This window comes from Serinus canaria, chromosome 1A (genome assembly GCF_022539315.1).
Source record: "Serinus canaria isolate serCan28SL12 chromosome 1A, serCan2020, whole genome shotgun sequence".
NCBI classification, from domain to species: domain Eukaryota; kingdom Metazoa; phylum Chordata; class Aves; order Passeriformes; family Fringillidae; genus Serinus; species Serinus canaria.
In genome coordinates, this window is record NC_066314.1 from 65772570 (window position 1) to 65788075 (window position 15506).

The following is a 15506-nucleotide window of genomic DNA, read 5'->3' on the forward strand; positions in this document are numbered from 1 at the left end:
TTCAACTTTTTCCAAATGCACCATGTTCTGAAGCCAGAACTTTCCAAGCAATCTGTGAAAGCTAATGCCATAAATTCCTGGCAGTAAAGGAGTGACCTGTGTTTCACCAAGTTGTATAGAAGGCCTGGTCTTCTGATGCTCAAGTCAATAAAAACAATTGCCTTGTCCCCAGTAGATGCAGAGCCAGGCTGATACACATTCTGGCAAACAGACTGTCTTTTTTTTTTTTTTTTTTGAGGGATTTCACTTCAAGTAAGAAAATAGCACTGAGAAAGTGTTGCTGCCACTTGAAACTCTGCCTCCTGAAACACTGTTGCTAACAACAGTGACCTTTTTGCTTTCCCCTGCTTCAGCATCAAATATTAACAATCTCCTCAAATTTGACAGAAACCAAAAATTTCAAGGGCATAAAATTGCCTGAAATGAAACAGCAAAATGAGCAAATTGATCTATGGAAACATATGTAAGAAATACTTTCACACACCTCCCCACCTCTTATTTGTCAGTGATTTAACAGCCACACAAATTACTTCTGACCCATGCAGGTAGAGCCACAATTAGTCTAATTACACAGTGCAGGCTGTTGTTTAGTCAATTAGACTTTTCCTTCCATCCACAGCATTTTAATGACAGCCAAGTAGCCCCAAGGCTCATGTGTCTTGTTCAGAGCCGTGACCGGCCCATCAGGGCACAGCACTCTCTGCTGATTTTCAGCAGCAGCAGCATATGCTGGAGCTTCCTGCATCCATGAGAGCTGGAGGATCTGGGAAAAAGCTCCCTGTGGGAGCCTGAGGATTCTGGCAGAGTGCTGGCCCCACATGGAGCCCACTCAGGCCTGGAGCACCACTGTCCTGTCCAGCTGGGTCAGGCAGACACGGCTCATGCTTCACAGCCCTCTCTGCATGCTGCCCAAGAGGTGCCACTGCAGTCACCCAATATTTCATGTGCTTTCCCCCGAAGACAGGTGATTGCTTGGTTTCGAGTAGTCACCACTCACAGAGGATGTGAGAAAAGAAGGAAATTACCTCTCCTAGGTGATAGAGCTGATGGGTGGCCTGCAGTTCCATGCCCTTTTCCATCCTCTTGCACAAGATTTGGGTTGCTGATACCTGGGTTTGACCTGCAGCTGCTGTGCAATGTGCCTCTTCCACCAACAGCCCACATCACTCAATAATGTGGCAGGTGAGGCTGGCACAACACCACAACCTCATCCAGATGAGATGGGGCAATTGGGTCATGAGCCACATTTCATAAACCATTGGTAGTATTTGCTGCTATTCTTTTGCCCTGCCTGAAGCAACATAGACATTTTTACCCCAGCTTTATTCTGCAAAGACCCATCTGTCTGATCCCAACAAACACCAGTTACTTTCTGAGTTCACTGGTGAGTTTCACCTGTGCATGAAAAAAGAGCACAGTTCTCAAAGAAGTAGGGAATGGAGGGAGAGAAGAGCTGCAGGTTAGTGCTCCTCCAGAAGGGTGGTGGGGTGACCTGCTTTGTTCCTTGGTAAGGAATAGTTCACTCCAGGGAGGCTAATGGAAAAAACCTTCCCAGTGCCTTCAATGAGAACATCGGGGGGCAGAAGTGCCTAGAATGGACACAGAGAGGGCAGTTTCAGATGGAATTTCTCACTTGCTTTATACCTCCTGTGGCTGTTTGTGACAGCCCAGAGTGGGGTCCGGGCACTGCCACCAGGATGGGGACAGGAATCCACACTGGCCCCTTCTCTCTTTTCTCCAGAGAGGCTGCACTGTCACAGCTCAGTCAATGCAGCCTGAGTTACTGCTCACTGGCCACTACCTCACCAAAACTCTGCCTCTGAACCAAGATTTTAGCTTAAATCCTGATCTGAAACAACATCCTGGGTGAGACTTTGGCATTCTCAGGGGTAAACTGCCCTGTTTACAAAAGCCAGTGCATGAGGGGGAAGAAATCATAACTTTGTACACATAAAGCTGGATTTGATGCAGCTCCAGAGATGCTGCAAGTGATGTCAGTCGTTATTTGCTGTATTTGTCTTAGTATGCTTTGTGGGGGTTTTTTGTGTTTCTTTTTTGTTTGGTTGGTTTGGTTTTGGGGGGTTTTGTTTGTTTGTTTGTTCATTGTTTGGGATTTTTTGTTTGGGGTTTATTTAGTTTTTGCGTCTTTTTTTTAAATGAAGTCATTGAACTAAGCAGTTGGGCAAAATTGGTGTTGCAAAGAAAAGTAATGACATGCACTTGAGAAAGTCACCTTGGACTTTGTTGCCACAATTTAATAAAAATAAAATTCAATAAGGAAAATAATTGTGCAGGAAAGAGCAGAAACAAGCATGAGAATGATCCAGGCCATGCTCTGAGCTGCAGGGAGCAATCTTTTCTCACCTCATGTGGCAGAAAAGCAAAGGACTGTCTGTCCCTGGGGCTGGGAAGTTCAGATTGGTAAATGACACAGATGAGGGCACAGATGAGTTCAGCCTGCTCCACATTGACCAGCATCTGCTGCCCTTGGAGTAAGATGGGCAGCTGAAAACCCTGCACTGCCTCGACAAATTTCTGCTGCTGCATTCAGATGAAAGCACAAAGAGGAAGGTAGATAGGAAAAGAATGAGAAAATCCCAGACCTTCCCCCTGCTCCTTCTGGGCAGGGTCACAGCAGTCACCAAGCACCTCATTCAGAACATGGCACCTGGGAATGTGCCTGTCACAACTCTGGCACAAGTATATAGCTCCAAAAAGACTAGAGCCTCACCATGGAGACCATAACATTGTTTTCCTGCTGCAGCATGGCCAAGCTGAAAAGAAAATCTGTGTTCATTCTCAGATGCCAAACTCTTTGTTCTTCTCATGAAACCAGAGAGATAATCATGCTCCAGAGCCCTCAGGCTGCCACAAGGCTCCCTTTAATCACATGCTTTTTTGGGTGGTGGAAAATAGAGAACAGCAGAGCCAGCTGCCTCAGCAGGAACCTTGCAAGAGCATTGGTAGCCTCCAGCCCCCTGGCTGAGGTTTTCCTCAAAACAGCCTGGAAAACATGCTCATTACCCAGAGCACCATCCTCTGCTGTCCAGGATCAACCTGCAACTAGCTGGGCATTATCTCTACCAATTTAACATTCAGATTTTCTCCTATCCTCACTTCTTGGGCTAAGCTCCATGGAGCAGTGGAGAAGGAGAGCTCTTCCACCAGGACTTGTGACCAGGAGATAAAGCAGAGGAAGGAAAGGTTGTTGTCCCCATTGCCTTGGCTGAAGACTCGAGTCACATCCCACACAGCCAGTCCATATCAGGATGCAGACCCTGGCCCTCCAGCACCAGCCTTTACCACATGAGCATCTCCACAGGGGTCAGACACAGCACTCACTTGGCTCTATCTCCAGCAAACAGGACTCAGTGTCATGGAGTGTTCACCTGCAGTATAAGGACATTAGTTGCTTGTTCCTTGTGCCAATTAAGTTTCTTCATAAGAAAATGCATTTCCAGCCGTGTGTCTTCAACCTGATTTTTGTTCTCCACACAACAAAATCCCAAACTGTTTTGCAGAGCTTCTCTTGGAAGGGAGAGAACCAAAATTAAATGTGCTGGAGGTTTCTACCAGGTGCTGGCAGAATCACAGCAAGGTCACCAGCAAACTGAGGAGCCTTTGGTATCCAGACTGTTCCAAAAAGCACTCATGGGAGATAGGGAGCAGGGAGAGGGTAAGAGGAGAGGGAGGAAGGGACGGGTGAGTTTATCCATTCTCCAGTGCTGTGGAGACAGAGAAGAGATGGGGAGGGCTTCACTGAAGGAGTGAGTTACCTCCTCCAGAGTCAGAGTCTCTTGCAGATAGATAGGAAGGAAGGGCACGGACACAGACCCCAGAAACATCCCAGCAGCTAGACAGGCAAGGAAGCTGAGCTCCACCGCCTCAGACCATCAGAGCTTGCAGGACCTTTGTGAAGGGTCACAAAGAACCTAGAAGAGTGTATCATGTTGATCCTTAGGGCTGAAACATATAAGGCTGGGGAGGGCTATCCCAGCCCCAGGGAGGGGCAGCTGAGCCCATGCCTCTTATGTGTGTATCACCTAACCCATTCCTGGAGTTCTACCCACTGGTGACCCTCCCCAGAGAAGCTTGCCTGAGGTTTTCACGTAAGTGCTGATACAGCATTGTTACTGAGCAATCATTTGCATTCACTACATTTTTCCCAGCCCACAGGCACTGTTAGAAGCTTTCCAGTCTTAGGACCCCATTTTCAGGTACCTTTCAGTACCATTTTGAGGTCATACTCTGGGACAGTCACTTCCTCTCTTGCTCTGCCTGGTAGTGCCAGCTCCCTGGATGGAAGCAGGGGGTTGCTGTTGCAGTAGGGCAGGGAGCAGCACCTGCAGGTCCTTCCCAACAACCCCCACTGCAGCATGGGGGAAGAGATGGTTCATGCCCCACCTCTCTACTGCAGCAGAAACAACTTCTTCAGCCCAGGATTTTGCTCAGTGAATAGGTTTTGGAGGTTGGTTGCTGCACCGGCCTGGTAACACCAATGGGAATCCGAGTGATAGATGGGAAAGTTGCTGATGTCTTTCTTGAGCAAGGAGACATTGCAATGGCAACTGACAGAAGAGATTTGGGCATTGCAGTGGTGCAGCTGTAGGTAAAGCTGGACTAAACCTGCTCCACTTCACACTGCCCCAACTGAGCACCAGGCAGGGCTGCCCTCATTCTCTCAGCCCTCCATCACCTTTTGGAAGACAGGAACAATCCTGCATCCTGCCTTGTAACTCAGGCTGCTGTGCCTCTCAGCCCCACATCCAACCCGGTATAGATGGAGGAGAGCCCAGCACCTGTACCCCTCTTCCCCAGGAATGCTAGTGCAGGCAGGTGGCTCTGTCCCACCACTGCTTTGACATTCCCTTCTGTGTCCCCAGTGCTCACACCCCAAGACCAGATGCTGCAGCCCCACTGGACTCACCTGCCTCACGGTGCCAGCTGGTGGCGGGTCCCTGGGGCACGCAGAGCTGCTCACAGAGCCACCAGCCCAGGGATGCACATACAGAGCTGCTCCCACAGGCAAAGGGGAGCTGTGAGCCCCTCCTGCCACAGGGCCCTTCTCCCTCTGCCTCACCCCACCCTGCTTCTCATTGCACTATCGATGAGTCCTTAATGAGCTTTGCGCTCATGTCCAGTCAAATCAACACCCTGCATGTCGTGGGTATGGGGAGGGGGGGTCCCACAGCCACTGGAAAATCACAGCCACTGGGAGAGAAGAGGCTCCAAGGTCATGGGCAGGAGGGAGGACAAAGCAAAAGGGACTGATGCCAAAGAAGGGGGAGCCATCAAGCAAGTTGTTTGCAAGGTGTTGGTTGAACCCCTATTGCTGCAGTAGTTCCTGCAAGGATTTATTAGTTCCTGCAAGGATCAAGTGCATTACTGGCTACAGGTCAGGCTTCTGGGATGGAGGGGCCAGCTGCAGGAAAATGGATACTTTTTATTTGAAGTGGCAGGTACCAACCACCAGCCAAGAAAAGGAGCCACATTTGAATAACCAGTTGCTTAGTGTGTAAATTTTGTCATCGGCTCTAAAACTTGTGTGGAACCTTTCTTTTCCTTTCTGGGGCCCAAGATAATTTCCATCCACTGGGAGTAGAGAGAAGTTGCTCTCGAAAGCAGCATAGGGGAGCTGCTGATGCTGTGAGCATCACCTCATTAGAGGCAGCATTGACACAGAGGCAGGGGAAGGAGCCCAAATGAGCTAAAACATAATTCTAGCCAGAGATAACACCTTAGCACTTCACCAGCTCCTCTCTCAGTGTTAAAACAGTGGTAGGGATGCTTAAAATGACAAAAGTACTTTTAGCAGCTTTCAGTGCTGAGGAGACAACCTGGTGATCTCATTCCCCTCCTGCCCCTACATGCAAACAAAGGCTGGCTTCACCCCATTCCTGACATTGCACCAGCTCCATGGAGGCTCAGGTGGGCTGAGGGCACCAAGGTAATACCACAGATTTTATTCCTTGCTATCAAAACTCTCCTTGTTTAAAGGTGCCCCCTGCTCCCTTGGATCAGGCAATAACCCATCAGAGCTAAACCTGACACAGCCTATGGGCCAAAGCCCTTGCCCCATAGGGATGGGAGGGAAAACCTGCTGCCTTAGAGCTTTGTTGAGGTTGCTGCTTGTGCTGCCACCTACATCTGTGCTAATATCCTGCCAACAGACCATGTTTAAAGATCACATTTCAGACTAAGTGGTCACTGGAGGAGCATGGAGGAAGCAGTAAGACCCCATCAGGCTTTTTTGGCCCTTAAAAGAGAAAGACAGTGGTGCTAGGAAGGCTGTCAAGAGGGAAACTGGAGAAAAAAAATATTTTTATTGGGTAAACCCAGGGAGCTTTGAGAGCTGAGTAGCTCTCCAGCACACACACTGGAGGCAACCTGACAAAAAGGCACCCTCTCTGACCTGAAGCAAATGCAGTGAGGGGCAATCCCTTCTGGAAAAAAGCTCTTTCATCCCTCTCCTCTTCAGGCAATCTGTGTCCCCCACACTACTCTGGGAGCTTGAGTACCTCTTATTTAGCAGCCTATGGAGTAAAAAGAGAAGTAAACTATATCTGTCTCAGAAATCTTTCATTTAGGCTCTCAGCTGGGATAAAAATTCAGCCAGTGAACATGTGCTGCCTTTGCTCCCTAGGAAAGCCATTCTGTATTTCTGCAGTTGAGCACAGCTTGCTCTGGTCAGACCTGCAAGCACAGGGAGCATGTAGTGCAGAAGAGGGAAATCATCATTGCCCACCATGCCAGGGAACACTGCTGGAATTGCTGCCAGCTCAGTCCCACAGGGACGAGATCAAATCCCTTCCTGGTGAACTAAGGTTCCCATTGTCTTGGAGAGCTTTTTCTGTGGTGGTGGGGCTGGAACTAGAAGACCTTTAAGGTCCTTTCCAGCACAAACCATCCTATTTTCTATGAAGCAACACTTGGTGAAAGCAGACCTGGCAGAGGCATGTTGCCCTGTCTCCTGGGAAGTGTGCAGGCACAGCCCTGGATGTGCTGGACCATGTAGGAGGCTCAGCTCTCCCTCATGTGCCCAGCTTGCTCTGCAGTTGGCTTTTTGAATGCAATGCTGTGTTACTGGGAGACTGAGATTTGCTTCAGCAAAACCAACCAAATTAAAGCAGGTACCTGCAGGTAGTTTCAGAGGGGAGCCAGCAGCAAAGCTCCTGGCCCCCTTTTGTCAGAAAGAGTGAAGGCTCAGCTATCAAGATATCATAGCTCACCCTTTCCTGAGTCTGGCATTAGTCCATCCATCACTGTTCTCTCTCAGTCTTCAATCTCTCCTCAAGACCAATTGCTGATGTGACACCTCCTAAAATGAAAAGACAGAGAGAGACACTAGCAATTTGCTTGCAGGGCAGGTGGAGGTCTCAGGCCTGAGGGAGCCAGCCTGTTATATGTGTTTTCACAGCTCTCCAAAGAGTCCTGACTGAGAAACACCTGAAAACTGCAGTGGGTCCACTGGAAACACCAGTTCCCACCATAGGCAGACTCCCTTCACAGGAAGCACAGCAAACTAGCTCCCCACCTCATGTCCTGCTAGTCTGGAAAGAAAACAAGCCAGAAAGTGACCTTTTCCACTGAAGGAGTAAAAACTGAATTTGAAAGCCACAAGTGTTTTCTATGTCATATTTGTTGTGTGAGTTATAGGCAGAAGGCTGTGAGTAAAAAAGGTGCTGGAGAGAAATAATGTCTCTCAGCACCAGTCTGAGCAACCCCTACTTTTCCAGAAAAAAAGGGAAGTTGGACCAAGAGAAGAAGATAGTACATGGATATTTCATACTTGGCAAGAGCTAGGCATAGACTGGTAAGCCCAAATGAATTTGGGAACATGCCTTAGAAGAGAAGCAGAATTCATTTGAAAGGATGGGATTTGGAGCTGCTCTCTTGGTTGTTTTCCATAAATGTTCATGAGACTAAATTTTGATTCACCAGTGTGTTCCCAGAAAATGAGAGCTTGGCAGATACTCAGACAAATACTCACTGGCTTCAGTATTTGCATTCAAAGCACTTGGGCTGCCACCTCCAAAGCTTTTGGTGGCTTGGGAAATATCCAGCAAAAGAGCCCAACCCCACCATATAATCTGTGTGAGTAAACACAAGTGCAAAGAGTGTTTTCTAAATAACAGCTATTGGATGTGATGACAGTGGTGAAAGCAGCCAAATAATCAGGCTAGACATCTCTTGGTTTAAAATTCATTTGCAAAAATCATTAACACAATCATTGCAAAATAAGCAGAAGTATAATCACTCAGGGATAATTTGCAGAGGAATAGGGCTGTACTCACTGAAAAGAGCTGTTATGAGATATGAGGCTGCCTGGCTCTGGTGACTAAGCCCACAAAGTCCACCGCCTCCAAAGGGAAGCAAAGCTGGCCAGCAGAGCAGAGCTGGCAGGCATTGCTTTTTTGAGCCCAGTTTATGGCATGGCCTCCTCCTCAACAACCTCAGCAATCCTGCCAGCCTGCAGTGGGGGCCAAGCTGGCTGGCCTCCTTCCTCCCTGAGCAGGCTCAGAGCTCAGGTCTGGTCTGACTCCTAATACCCAAGCCATCCTATCCTAAAGGATGGCCAGTAGGGAATAGACAGGGAAAAGTTGTGAGACCAGGGTAGGTAAGGCAGGACAATTCCTGTGCTCGGTCCTCCCAGCTTCCACTCCCAGGTACTTCATGTGACTCCCAACCAGGTAGCCTGCTGAAGACTCCCCTTGTGCTGTCCAGAGGTTGTCACCAGTGTCTGGACTGTTAATAGCTGGTAACACAATCACCTGCCATCCTCACTGACCCCTTATCCCCAGGAAAACTGCCAGAATCTCTGCTACTCCTCATCTTGGGCATTCCTGGTCAAGCTGGGATGAGCTAGTCCTATGGCACAGGGAAAGGTCTTGCCCCACATATTTATAGCTCTCCATAGGCTGCCAACCAGGGCACACAGCTTCTTTGAAATATTATTCATCTGGAAACCTGTGCAATACTTTTCACAGAGAGTACTTTTATTTACAATTACCTTCGGCCACTGGTATTAAATCTGCATTTATGCCACTTGTCCCTGCAGCTGCTAGGAGCCCTTAGGAACAATTTCATCTGTAGATGACTTGCTTCAAAGTCTGGGCATTTTTAAATCTCTCCTGCTGTCAACAGAACAAACAAAACAGAACACGGTGAAGGAATAAAAATGTAAAAGAAATATGGCAAGAACAAAACTGAAAATAAATATAAGAAAGGAAAAGGAATTTCCACCACTGGAGGAGATTAAAAGTGATCTGTCAATGAAAAATAGATTGGGTTAGAGCACTTCGTTCAGTGTGTGCCTATTCATTTTCTTTCCCCTGGAATACTCTGGGGACAGGGAGAAGTAGTGAGATAATGTCACTGGATATTCAGGCAGCAAGATTTTGTCAGGTGTGAAACAGCCGAGTTCTGTTAAGCTCAGTGTTTTTTGTGTTTTTTGTCCTGTGCACCTTACCATAACTCATGTGGCTGAGAAATACCTGGGAGAAAAACTTCTTCTGCTAAAGATTTATCAGCACTGAGCTTTCAGTCAGCAAGTAAGACCTGAAGGACCAAGAGTTCTCCAGTACAAAATGAAGATGATCAATCTGACAAGTCCTGAGATGTCTTATGGGAGGGGAGGGATATTAGGTAGAAGAGAAAGAAAAGGCCACTAAAATAAAATCCATGCATTTACAGATGTCTCTATGGCATTTTCTAAATTTGTTCTTTCAATGAAGAGCCTTCACCTCCAGTTTGTGTGGGTAAAGCATTTTCTAGGTTTTTTCATTTGATTGAAATAAATAAGGATGTACATGGATGATTCTGAGAAGCACACTGCTACACACATTATCATGTCTATGGCTTTTGCCAACAGCTAAAGCACAGTGAAAGCTCAGCCCTCTGCACCATCATGTCTCCCTCCCCAGGCACAGCACAGCTGGTGCTGGTGCTTGAGGATGGCCCGTTCCTGTGGGTAGCCCAGCCCACTCTTGTGGTGGGGCTGACACCTGCAGCATCTCACTGTGACACGGATTCACAGATTCACAGATTTTCTGGTGGACAAAGCCAGACCTAAGTTGCCCTTCCAAAGCATGAGGTTAAATTACCAGTACCCACCTCCCAGCAACAGCCATAAAGCTCCCAAGGTGATTGCTGGTTAGTCTCTAAGCACTGGTAAGAGTAAGGCACCTGCCTTCAGCTTTCTCCAGACATGCTCCAAGGGCTGGAGTCCCCAGAGTGCCAGCATGCCCGAGGTCCAGGTGACAAAGGGACACAGAGGTTCCTGGGTGGGTGGCCCCAGAGGCCATGTACCACTGGTGTCCCTGGTGCAGCTTGGGAGCAGATTTGAAGCATGGCAGAGTCTCCCCTCAGCTCCTTCTTCCCAGCTACCTTCCCTGCCAAAGGGGTGTTTGAGTGACACCAGGTGTGCTATGTCCCTGTGACATGCCCAGCATAGCAACAAGGAGCACAAGGCCTTGGGAACCAGAAAGTGAGGGCTATCATGGACACCAGCCATGGGATTTCTGCATGGAAGATTCCTGGCTGGACTTGAGTAATAGCAGTACCTACCTGCAGGGTGATTTCTTAGGTCTTGTCTACCCAGCCTGTGCTGCCCATCTAAATCAAAACAAATAAGGCTAAATTAAACCAGAGCAGCCCACTTTGAAGCATGATTATTCCAGCTTTTAAGATCATTTGGATAATAAGTGGACAGAGTCACATTTATGAAAGTGTGCCTGTGCCTGCAGGCTGTTTTAATAAATGTAGTTTAAAAAAACCTGATCATCTTTTTGTCAGTGAAACTGCAAGGGACTCACAAGGGAATGGAAAGATTTAGCTCTATTGCTTCTAATCCATCAAAACCAGTGTGAGGAGTAACACTGCATCCAACTTGGCTCAAACTTGATCCTGATGGACTTAATATAAATTAAAATTAGTATGAATGGAACATAAATAGAAGTGTCCTCACGTACTTTGAAAGATTTAACAGAAATCACATACTCTGGGAAACCAAGCTAATTTTAAAGTAATTGTGTCTACTAAATGTGTCTAGTTACATCATTGGTGTAGCTCTTACAATTTTTTCCCTCTTTATTAAGAGGCTTATGCTAATGAAAGCTCTGAGGTAGATGCATTAAATCAGCATAAGCACAGTTATACTGATGGAGCTTGTGCCACTTCCCAAACCTTATGGCAATGTCTTCCTACAGGGTGAAGCCTTATTGCATGACTGTGTCTGACCTCAAAAGCACAGGAGTGTGGGAAAAATGTGACAGATGCAGAGGAAAAAGAGGACAGATTTGGGTATGAGATGCAAATGGGGGTTACTGACAGAGGCAGTATAACCACTGTCCACCACACGTGCTCCAACATGATAAGTACACAGTCCTTGGGGACAAGAAAGAGCAAAGGCCTGGCTCCTCTGTGCAGTGCCACACAGGGACAACCTCATTTACTACCACATCAGAAGGGACAGAGCCTCCACTGGGAGGGGAAATATCTCCAGCCTGCAGCCTTGCTGCTGCTTGGCCGTGTGATGCACCCAGCCTGCAGCAATCGAGTTTCACACAGCCCCACCCTCCAGGGAAATTGCATTTATTGATAGGATTGGATGATGGGAAATTGCTTTGCCATTGCTCGATGTGTCCTACGTCATCCTGCCCAAGGGACTCTGGCCAGAACAACCACAAGGTGCTGCTGACACCTCTGCCCACGGTCACTAAAACACCCTTCCTCTTTCTTCCAGAGAGGGAAAAATTTTTTGGAAGCTTAAAATTTTTTGGAAGATTAAAAATTATCTCTGCTTACACTCTAAGTCCAGAGCCTCACAAACTCAAAATGCTGACAGCAACACATTTACCCACCAGCCCCTGTCACAATGTCACTGTAGTGATGTCATTAAGGCAAAACCTACCAAAGCACAATTCTCCCCCAGATGCCCTGAAATACACACACACCCCCACATGGAGACACTGATCTAAGATGTTCTGAACCTCCAACTTTCCAAAAGGCATCAGCCCCCTTTCACCTTTCTCCTCTTCACACGAAGCCTCACAGGTGCCCCAAGGCCAAACAGCAAACGTTTTGCTGCTGCTTCCCCTGACCGTAGAAACAGGAAAGCGACACAGCTCAAAAACTCCCAAATGCAAGGGAAATGCCACCCTCTGTCTTGTACTGCAAAAAAGGCTGGAGTGGTTGTCATATTAAAAAAAAATAGGCATCAAATAACTTTTTGAAATCTGATTACGGCAGGTAATTAATAAAAAGAAAAATAATTAATTCCTACTATTTTCTTGGCCTAAACACTGTTAAATGAATATGCTCTGAAAGTGTTCAAATGTCCCCCACCCAGAGGTTCTGAAAAAAACTCACTGTGCCTGACCATACTGCTTTCCTATGTGGAGACAGACTCACATGCTTGGGCTCCTGGACAAGGAGGTTTATGGGACGAGACAGCTGGAGGCTGCTCCTGATCCTCTGTTTTACTGGCTGGTAATTTATGCTTTAGCTAAGGTGTAAAGCAGGTGTAAAGCACGTGTAAATCTGAGCCCTGCAAAAACCATTTTTGGGATGGGAGAGCCCAGTGTTGGTGATGAGAGATAGACACACACAAGACAGGATCTCCTGGAACATGAAGAGAGAACCCTGCCATCTCCCTGTTCCTTGACTGATGTATGCATCACATCAGTGCAAAGGGGAGCCACAGCCACCTAGCCTGTCTGGGGAATTAATACCTCATCCAAAAACACTGCACAAAAAACTAACACTGCCTGGGCGTGATTTCCCCACCGTTCTGAGCCCCAGCACCAGCCAGTTCCCATTTCCAGGCTGCCTCCCATCATCCCAGCTAATCCAGGGTTACTGATTCACACTGCTGTGCCCTGCCACTGATGAGATTTCTCTTCAGCAGTTCCTGGACCCAGGTGCATGCTGCTGGAAGCATTCCAGCAAAAAGATCTCTTGCTTCTGGAGAGCTTGATTAAGACAGCTCTCAGGTCACCCTCACTTCAAAGCTAGAAGGTGGGGAGGAAGCTCATGTTACAGTGATGGCCCTTCTCCAGGATATGTGAATGTCCCAGATTGCAAGGCAAGATGTATTCTATCTGCCATCTGTATGGCACTTGTCTCCTGTTAAGTGGGTGGTTTTCCTTATCTCTTGAACAACCAAGCCCCTCTCAGGGGAGACATCTGCTGATAACAGGTTATTGAATGTCACTGCATAACTGATAAGGACTAGAGCATTACATTGTGTGATGCTCCACCCAGAGGGAGGAGCCAAGCATTCCTACCTGGATATAATCTTGAGGTTCTGGAATGCCAGCACAGCTTCTGCACTGGATTTCCCAGAATAGCTGCCTCTTCCACTTGATCTTCAGAGGAAGACTACACCCTTTCTAGAGGAGCACTGCTCCAACAGAACCACACCTGTCACTCCAGGAGGGCTGCAGCCACCATTTTATTGGTACTGCTACCAACACCTTGACCAACAGAGTGTCAGGTTGTATTCTGACTCTGTCAGTGCTGTTTTGGTTTGCTGCATTATTTATCTTTTTTATTTTCTTCCCTAATAAAGAACTGTTATTCTGGCTCCCATATTTTTGCCGGAGACACCTTAATTTAAAATTTATAGAAATTCAGAGAGATGGGTTTATATTTTCCATTTCATGGGAGGCTCCTGCCTTCCTTAGCAGACACCTGTCTTTCCAAACCAAAACAGTGAAAGTGGCAGGTTGTTTTTATGCTTGAAGGAGGGTTTATTTCTCTATGAGAAAAAGAAGCTTATTTCATGTCCTGTTGAAATATGTGGTCCAGAAAGGCACCAGATGGCCTGTAATCTCCCATCCTCCTCCAGAGATCACTATCTACATCGTGGTACAACAAAAGCTCCACACTCAATAAAGCATGTTTTGGAAAAGTGGCCACTGGCAAATAACGACTGAGCGTAAGCACGCCTCTGGTCCAAACCAGCCATCCTAGTCCACAGCTCCCATTCTGGCTGTAACCCAGGCTGGGCAGGAAACTATTCTACAGCCTGTAAAAAAACCTAAGCAAAACAGGAGAAAAAAATCAAAAAGCCATTTAACAGAATGGTCTTGGCATGTCACCAAAACTTAGACAGGATGGAATTGCCCACAACAGGCTTTGTACAGACATTGAAAGCATTTCTTCCTAGGAATCCCTTTTCTTTCCACAGAGCTTTCCAAGCTCGGACTTGACAAACCAGAACAGACTGCTCTGAAAATTCATGTCCTCCTTTGCAGTTGTGGGTCAGGGATTCAAACCAGAGCCAGGATCATGGTCCACAAGCAGTTGAAGTGGCAAGGGCTTATTGTGGGATTGAAAAACAATACAAAGCAAAAAAAGGTCTGCACTGTCCATCCATGCACTGTTAGGTGCATTTCTTTTCTTCCCTTGTCAGGTTCGGGAGTAAAGCCATTCACTTTAATACCTCAATCTTATTCCTTCAACCCTGCACAGGGAACTGGATAGCAGCATATGCACATGTTCTCAGCCTCTTGAGTATTAAATTTCAATCTTAAATTTGTGAAATAAGTTATTATTTTACCTTCTCCTATGATGAATATTACTCCCCTCTTACAAACACATTCAAACACAATTTAGCTATTTAGTAAGAGGTTACCATATGTAAGCACATGCAACCTGATAAAGCAAAGGCCTGCAAGAAGACCTGATACATTCTATATGCCCTCATGACTGCTGACTGTCTCTTTCTCAGCCCTCATTTACTGTGCAACTAAGTCACTTGGCTCATGTCTCTCATTTCTACCTATGCAAGGCTCACTTCTCCTCAAGATGGGGAAAGCACCTGAGCAAACCCCTCTTGCAACACACCAGAGAAGCAAAATCTCAGGGAAGTCCCCAAGTTCCAGCACAAACCACACAGCCACTGCAGAATACCTATAACTCACACAACATAAGCACAACAGAAGATCTGAGAAACCCCTGTTCTTCTAAGAGATTTCATTTCCTCCAGTTCAGTTCCTACCGCCCTTTTTTGTCTTCCGACCCTTAGCAGACTGCAATAACTGCACAGGAGAAATCAAGAGCTTTGCTCAGGATGAAGCTGGGGTTCCAGTCCTTGGTAGTTAAGCCCTGCACTAGGGCTATGGTGGGCATGGCTTCTCTCCAGCCCAAAAGCTAAGATGAGGGCTGGAGGGAGGGCATGGCTTGCACCTCCAGCTCATTGGAAGCTACAGCAGGTAGCTTTGCCTGAGTGCTACCATGATCACCTGGGACAGAAGAACACTGAAAGCCAAGAAGAATACCCACTGCAATTTTCCTTCCCCCAAAAACCCATGTTGAGGGTTAGAGCCACAAAAGTTGAAAATATCCTGGTGATATTTGATAGTTTTATCTTTCTTTTTCTTCAAATTTTGTCCTGTATAAGTTTTCAATGACCGTTTCCTTTTTTTTGTTTTGCCATTTGTCACTGTCAAAAGAAGGGAAGGAAGGCGGAAGTGGAGGGCAACAGGAATAACAGGATGGAG

The 15506-nt window shown here is 47.0% G+C and overlaps 1 protein-coding gene across 16 annotated transcripts in view; it reads right to left on the reverse strand.

Annotated features, from left to right (window-relative positions):
* Nucleotides 1-15363, reverse strand: part of LOC103820452 (sodium- and chloride-dependent GABA transporter 1-like) — a 61465-nt gene extending 46102 nt beyond the window's left edge. For 15 of the 16 annotated variants that reach the window (XR_007776559.1, XR_007776556.1, XR_007776557.1 and 12 more), the window contains exons 1-3: nt 10567-15363; nt 9011-9134; nt 7230-7318 (exon numbers count right to left, since the gene is read on the reverse strand). The gene's annotated coding sequence lies outside the window, so the exon portion shown is untranslated. The remainder of the gene's footprint in view (nt 1-7229; nt 7319-9010; nt 9135-10566) is intronic. The other variant, XR_007776555.1, reaches the window with a different exon arrangement.
* Between the last annotated feature and the right edge of the window lie 143 nt (nt 15364-15506).